The sequence below is a fragment of the Haemorhous mexicanus genome, chromosome 3 (assembly GCF_027477595.1).
Source record: "Haemorhous mexicanus isolate bHaeMex1 chromosome 3, bHaeMex1.pri, whole genome shotgun sequence".
Taxonomy (NCBI): Eukaryota; Metazoa; Chordata; class Aves; order Passeriformes; family Fringillidae; genus Haemorhous; species Haemorhous mexicanus.
Genome location: NC_082343.1, coordinates 50,979,546 through 50,987,765, shown reverse-complemented (window position 1 = coordinate 50,987,765; position 8,220 = coordinate 50,979,546). Strand labels below are relative to the sequence as shown.

The following is an 8,220-nucleotide window of genomic DNA, read 5'->3' as shown; positions in this document are numbered from 1 at the left end:
TATTTTGTATTTGGGAGTTTTCCTCAGATGTGCATAGATGTACACCTTCCTGTACCAGTTGCAGTGAAACTTCTCCCTTCTTACCTTTTGCACCCTGATTTTATGTGTGGAAAAAAAAAAAACCCAAACATTTCTTATTATTTGTAATAATATAACAAAACAGCAAAATAAATCCAGCTTCCAAGCTTTCATATCTTACTGGGAAACAATTTTAGCCAGACAGAATTTTTTAAACAAATAGAAACTAAAGGGATAACTTTTCTCAGAAAGTGATTGTCCCTTTTGCTGTAGCCCCAGTCTCTGATAGAAGGGAAGAGTGAGTAACACTGATCTCCTAAATATAAGATATTTTGATATTCAGTGGTGTACTGGTGATATCAGTGTTATGCTTGTCTAAGGATGACTCCAGTGAGGTGTTCAAACTTGAAGTGGGAGAAAGGAGGGTGATGAGCTGGGACCACAGGCAGTGGCTTTGGTGCTACTGAAGAAGACAAAGTTGTTTTCTCTGTAGGTACTGCCATCAAGTCAGTGGAGCTGTGCATTCCTCCAAGAGTCAGCATGTGGGGATAAATCAATGAAGAATGAAATACTGTATTTCCTTTCACATGCATATTCCTAGCACTTGCCAATGTTTTTGATAAAAAATATGTACATATTTTTTGTGCTGGTTCCTTTTTTGCATCTACAAATGGAATAAAAGATTTAATAACAAAAATTGAAAGTGCAGAGTGTTGTACATTGAATCTGCAGCTCTGAATAATGTTTTGCATTGTCAAAGTTCAGTTTAAAAGTTGCTAAATTATGAGTCAGTAAAAGGAGATTAAACAAGGACTAGAAAAAAAAGGCGTCCCAATATTTGTTGCCATGGTAAATGAAATGTGTTGCATATTGAGATAGACTATTGTTTTTTCCCTAAAAATCCAAAGAAAAATGAGTTTCATGCATTCTAAGATGATTCTCTAGTTAAAAAAAAAATCAAAATTATTCTGGCAGTTCTGAGAGACCTTGATGATTTCACTAGTAGATATGCAAAACTAGTATTCAAATCTTTAGTTTGATTGGTGGCACAGGGAAAGAGAGCAGAAAGAAAAGGTAGTGGTGGACCTTCTCTCCTGACTTAGAGCTGTTGCTGTAGGGGAAAAAATGAGAATTAGTTAAAAACCAACCTGATACCTTTTAAAACTATTTTTAAGATGCATTGTGAGTTGAGACACTTAAAAATGACTTTCAGTAACAGAAGCAATCATTCTATCATTCTCTTCCTTGCAAACACGTCCATTGCTTAATACTTTGGGTTTTTTTCTACCCTTCAGTTATGTAAGAACTCAAATTTAGCCAGCCCATGAACTTGCCTAATCACAGTTGAACAGACTTCTGAAAAATAACCTGATCACACTATAGCTGCAAGGACCCACCCCACACAGGATAAGTGAAAGAAGATAAAAGTTGCTTGATAATATGTTAGCATACCAATAACAGAAGCAGCCTTTTCCTCCTCAAAGCTCAACTCCTATGCAGATGTGTGTAGCAGATTCTATAAGGTGGTAAGGTTTTTTTCCCCTCTTCCCTCATATGGCAAACACTTAAACTGGGTTTGAGAGGTGAAGAAGTTAAAATCTGACAGGGGATGTTTTAGCTTTTAGGATTGCTGTTACTTTGGTTTGGTTTCCTACTGAAGCTTCACAACCCACACCACCAATCAGCCACCAACCAGTCCTGAGGAGGGTAAAGAAGAACTGGCAACCAGTGACACTTTGCTCCTTCTAAAATATGTAAGACAGCACAGCATAGATATAAAAGAGACAAAAAAATATCCCCTATTACAAAATATAATGTTTGGTATGTAATGGATATGATGGATATGCATATGGGTTTCCATTTCGTCCTGAGAAACACTTTTTTTTTTTTTTAATTATGGGTTTCATTTTACAGAAGTGGCAGTGGGACAATTGCTTCCTCAAAAAGAAGGACCAGACTGTGGACACACTTGCACACATGAGCAGGTCTCTTTGCCACATGTCTTGGTAGAATCTTTTTGAAGTAAAGGGATAGCTTTTAAGATCCAGATTTTTTTTTTTTTTTTCTGGAAGCTGAACTGAGTAGCTATGCTAAAGTGCTGCTTTTTAAATCTAACCTGCATTAAAGATGTTTTGAGCGCACAGCCCAGTTTTATAATTTCTTGAAAACAAAACGTTCTCTAGATTTTTGTACCATGGTAGCTATTTAAATTGATTTGAAAAAGGAAAGCGCTATATGGGGTTGTGTTTCTATCTCTAGGAAGGTATCACAAATATAATGAAGGCAGGAAACAGTGTAATTTAATAGATACTGTATGTGGTGATTCTGGTTAATAAATTTCCAATGCAATGGGATTTTCACATGGAGCCATGCTGTTTGTTTCTCTAATATGGAAGAAGGCAAAAGCAGATCCGTCTTCTTCCACATTTTTAGCATATTATGTAGTGTCTTCATTATGGTCGAGCCCAAGCAAGCAAGAGCCAGCAGACAACAGCTTCACCATGCCCCACTGTGCGCACATTGTTAGGGCACCAAGTCTGCACAAGAAAAAGCAACATTTTACTGTGTTTCTTAGAAATGGTGATAGATGTGAACAGAAAAGTAAAAAACCTAACTGACAGCGTTTCTCTACTCAATACTTTGCTGAAAGGCACAACCCTACTGAACAGAGGACTACAGCATGCCACTCATTTCAAGGCAATGATTCGGCATAGCAAGTTCCATTGGAAGAGCTGTTCTTTTACTCATGAGCTCCCGGGTGTGAATAACAAATATGGTGTTTTCCCTCACAAGCATGCCTAGTGTCCCGGGGATCTCTAAGCACTAAGAGCTGAGGAGGTCAGGCACCACCCGCACCTGCAAATTCGAGTCCCAGACCCCTTGCCGGGGGGGCAGGGACATCCAGGGTGTCCAACACCCGAGCAGGAAGCGTGCTCCTGTTCTCCTTGTGGGGAAGCAGACGGCCTCCGCCTGCCTCCTCCTGTGCTGGAGGCTGGCACAGGCCCGTATCCTCAGCCTGTGCTGTGTGGAATATGTTTCTCACACCTCAAAGGTGCCAAAGTTTGGTGCCATGGAGGATGTCCGTATCCTCCGCTGGAAAATAGCAGCGAGAGCGGGAGCCAGTGCCAGGGGTAAAGTCAGCGAAGCGACACTTTCCATTTCCCCTCAGAGGCAGGGAAGAAGGGGGAGGTCCCAAGGCAGGCAGTAACCGGGAGTATTGCGATAGGTGCTTCCGTAGACACGGCATATAGCGACGACCAGCAAAAAAATCTTTCCCCTGCGATAATTTTCCTCCTAATAAAGCATAATTGATAGCTTTGGACTTCGTTGGTTTCGGTTCTCCTTCTACGAGCGACAGAAGATACATTCCAGGAAACACTTGGACGGAAATAATAAAGTGTCGGTGCCTTATCGGAACAACCTCTCCAATGCCTCTCATGCCCGACGAGCCCGCCGGCACCACGGCCTGCCCGCTCTGAGGGGGATGAGCCCGCTCTGCCCAGACCCGCACAGCCCGCCGCCCCCGGCCCAGCGCCGCCCGCCCTTCTCTGCCCCAGGGGCGGGCCCCTGCCAGCGCCGCGCACCTCCCCCGCCTCCCCCTTCCGCTAAGGGCCCGGCGCCGGGCGGCGGGAAGGAGGCGGCGGCGGGCCTGGTCGGCCCGGCTCGGCCCAGCTCTGTCTTGGTCCCGGTCCATGGCAGCGCTCCCCGCCCGGCCTTGCCCGCCCGCCTTCCGCCGCCGGGAGAGGCCGCCCGCGCGCGCCGCTCTGTGCGCTCGGCGCCCGCCGCGCTGGGAATAAAGGCGGGCGGGAGGGAGCGGCGGTGGCGGGGGGGCGTGAGGGGGCACCCCCGAGGGTCGGGGGCAGCCCGGGGGGGAGGTTGGGAGCGCGGCCATGAATGTAGGAGCGGCTGCGAGCGGGCCCAGTATCTGCACCAGGATGGCCGAGTGGTTAAGGCGTTGGACTTAAGATCCAATGGACGCATGTCCGCGTGGGTTCGAACCCCACTCCTGGTAACTGACGTTTTTTTATCGGGAGCCGGGGCAAGGCGCGGTGTTCCGGGAGAGGCGCGGCCGCAGGGAGCCGGGGGGGCCGGGACGCGGCCGAGGGGCGGGGAGCTGCGCCGGAGCGGGAGGATGGCGGCTCCCGGCGCACGGCGGCCCGCGCGGGTGTCCCGGCGCTGGGCGGCCGGCGGGGGCACTGCGGGCCGGGGGAAGCGCTGCGGGCCTGCGGGAGGCTCCTACAGCCCCCGTTACTTCAGCTTTGAAGTCTGAAATTAAATTATGAAATTAAATACAGTTTTGAAAAAGAGTTTCTGTATTTATATATGTATACAGACACATATATATACATAAATGTCTGCATATATACGTATGTGTAATATATGTATATATGTGTATACACATATACACTCATTTCTACATATATAAATGTGTGTGTATATATATATATATATATACACACATCTGTATATACATTTGTACATACATACATTTTTTTATATATATATATACATATGCACACACTCAGCCACAGCCTCGGTGCTGGAGCCTCGGGCAGGGGCAAGAGGCACTTCCAGTGTTGTTGCCCCCGGATCACGACTTTGTTGTTTGTCATTTAGGTTATTTTTTGTGTAGAGTTATTTTCCTTTTTTCCAGTTCCAAGCCATTCAGAGGCTGCATGTCAGCCGGCCAGAGTGCATTTTACAGTGTGAAAGTCAGTGTAGCTCCACATGCACTGGGGTATAGAATGTCTGCAGGTGCCCTGCCTGCTGAGATGTCCCTGGCCAACCTGGGACGCTGGTGGGAAGGCAATCCCCACTTCCCTCCACTTCTGGGGGAATGGTCCCTCATGCTGGCTGTACCCTAAAGTATGCCAGGGCTAGAAGTTAAGCAGAAGGAGCACGCAGGACTTTCAGGCTGACCTCTTTTTGTTTCATTTGGCAGGACACATGGAGCAGTTGCTGTACGTGTTGAGGTATTTTAATTTACTGGGACATGGTTCTGTTGTTCAGGTTTTGTGGGTTTTTTGATAGAGTAGTATCAATATGTTTAATATATTTGAAGGTGTGGGAAGTATAAATCCAGCACTGACCGACACATTTTTAAATAGTAGTGTCTGTCAGAGCATGCTGGTCAAATTCTAACACAGGTTAATGGAGTTGTTCCAAATAACTTGATCTGAAAAATTACTCCAAACTTTCAGTCCAGCTATATCATGTGATGATACAGACTAATTAAGGGATAAACACTCAAGAAAGGGAGAACAACTCTTGGTGGGCCTTCAATGTAATATAAAATAGAAAGTGAAATATGGTAGGATATTTTATTATGTGGCCACATAAGATCATCTGGCATCACACATGTGAGCATGGTAAAAACACAGAAATATGACAATTCAAGAGTTACAGAGGGAAGCCTGGTGTGTGGGGAATTTCTAGGAAATGCAAGTACATATGTTGGTTTTTTTTGAGTGTTACCACAATAAAATTGTAAATGCAAAACATACCACAGTTTCTAAAACTATTCATTAAGCAGTGGTACTGCCAGGTTCAGATGTTTTTTGAGGTAAACACTCATTTCTATTCTTCATTAAGGTACAAATTAGTGAAAATGTGTGCACGTTTGAAGGCATATTTGACCTGTAATGTTGTCATGGTAAAATGCTCCCCTTGGAAACCCACATCTTTGCATATAAATTTTGTAATCCTGCTTGTGTGCTTATTTACAAGCACTTTTGAACGTATAATAAGTGCTCGTGTAGATTTTGTGGATGCAGTGATGATTTTGGTGAAAACTTGGCTCCAGCTGTGTCAGTCACAAGGATGAATTAGTAGTGGCTATTCTGCACTGTGAGAAAGAAAAGAGAAAAGTAAAAATAATTACAATTTTTTGAAGAAGAGTAATTGCTGAGCAGAAAAACAAAAAAGGCAGTTTTTATGATAAAGCAATAGAGAAAACTGAATTTCTTGGTTAGAAATGTTCCTCTTTCAGGTACAGCCTTTCTCTTTCCTGAAAAGACTTGTTTTGCAGAGAACTTCCCTCAGTCTTTTGGTGAACCTGTGTTCCCTGCTTCTTAAAACAGCTTGTTAGAGCATGTGCTGATCTGGAATGGAACGGGAGATTTTTTTAACTGTTCTGGCTCTCAAGAAATACCCACAGAATCTACTTGCAACAAGTATATCCTAGTCCCTTCCCACACTTCTCCATAAAGGAAAGTATAAGCTTCTGGGCTGGGGTTATTGGTTTCTATTTTAGGTGAAGTGACAGGGTATTGTATTTCAGCCCTGGACCTGAGCATTATGTTAAGATTTTTATTTTATTGAGCAGGTTCCTTACTTTGCTTCCTTGTTAAAGCCTCATGAATTTTTGGTGGTTGCCCTTGCAACTTGACATTCTTACATTCACTTTTTATATTCTGGCCTTTAGTTTAAACCATATTGCTTTCTGTTGGACTCCATTCTGTGGATGAGTTGTTTTTCTAAAGCTGTCATTATCTGAAGGAACCTTGCCTTGTTTATTGAAGAAAGTGGAAAAAGCATAATGACTAGTGCTAGAAATGGGAATAAAAAAGGAGATTCATATGCAGACAGTTGAATGCTACCCTGATGAACTAGGGGTGTTTTTCATGCCTCTGCATATTTCCTGTCTGATGAGAAGCCAGTCATTTAAAATAGGTTTTTCAAAAGCAATCATTCATTTTCATGTTCCCTATTTTGAGGTCTCTGTCTTGAGAACCTTGATCTGATTTGCAGGAATGCAGAGCTTTTGCAGTAACAGGTGAAATCAATGTATCATCTATATTTTAAGCAGTATCTGGGAAAAAAAATATTATAGGATTCTGAGTAGTCACATTTATTGGAGATACTTGATATGAATCTTTCCATACCTCAATTTCCCATTGTGTAAAGTGGAAGTAATAAAAATACACCGTTTGCAAAATGGGCTGCTGTGAAATAAGTTCATTCTTGTTTGCAAAGAATTCAGATGGACACTTAGGTAATCTGGTCATGTTAGACAAGCCCATGAGTGGACTATCAGTGCATTCAAAAAAATAACATGAAAGAAACAAGCTACAGAGCTAGTTTGAGCTGTGAAGAGTTTACAAAGTATTGAATAACTGCTTAACCAGCAAGCACTTCATGTGTGCTGAACAAGGTGGGAGTCTTATAGGAAAACAGCAAGCCATAGCATAACCCAAAATTCTGTCTCACCTCAAAACAGAAGGGGCTCAAATCAATAAGAAGGCAACCAATTGGTGGCATAATAGGTGGTATTTCAAAATAGTTTAATCTTTTTAAAAAGCTTTCAGTAACTTTTTTTTGTTTTGTTTTTGTACTTTAGCATGTGATGGAAGCATGTAAATTTTTACTTGAGTTAAAACATTCTTCTCTCAATGACCACAATATCATGTTGAAATAAAAGGTGTAAAAAGGGCTGTGAAGTTCTTGATCTATTGCACAATCTTGTATGTAGGGTGATCAATAAACCCTCGTATTCATTTTGCAGAATTCATTTTGTAGAATTCATTTAAAGTCTGTAAAGTAGGACTAGTCTCTTACATTAGCAGAAATAACTGCATGTAAATGACTTGTTAATTTTTGAAATGTTCTGATTTTGTGACCTTTGTGGTAAATAAGAGGTGTAGATTCTATTTTCTGGATTCCTGACATTCTTAGGATGCTTGTTCAAAAATTACCACTATTTAATGCAGATGGTTGTGTCTCTGTTTATGCATGTGTTTATACAGGTTCATTTTTAATAGCTGCTGGGCTCTTCATCTGCAGACTGCCTCTGATCTTACCTGCAGGTCCTTAGAATAATTTCTATTGGACTTGATAGCCACAGCCACCAAGTGTCATTAGCAATGTTAGCTAATCCTGCCTCCTTCTCCAGGACATTACAACACACGCTCCCAAACAGATCCTTGCGACATTTTATTGCTTAACTATTTTTCTCTCTTTAGATAAGGAAAATGAAGAGATTTTCTGCTTGGTTAGTTCAGTCCAAGCAGCAAGCTCTGGGGAATTGTGCTGTGGTAGAACATTGATGGAAGGGAACGAGGGTCTACATATCACTAACTGGAGCGCAAAGCCCTTCCATTTATTTACAGTGAAAGTGGAGGTAGGTTTACTCTTAAGACTGACAGATGAGCCCTGCAAACCTTGCCATGGTCACTTAGAGCATCATGACCCCCAGCATGAGGA

General features: G+C 42.7%; 1 non-coding gene across 1 annotated transcript; it reads left to right on the top strand.

Moving 5' to 3' along the window:
- The first annotated feature begins 3,947 nt into the window (after positions 1–3,947).
- Positions 3,948–4,030, top strand: TRNAL-UAA (transfer RNA leucine (anticodon UAA)). Its single transcript has one exon. It is a non-coding gene; the product is annotated as a tRNA-Leu (tRNA).
- The last annotated feature ends 4,190 nt before the right edge of the window (positions 4,031–8,220 follow it).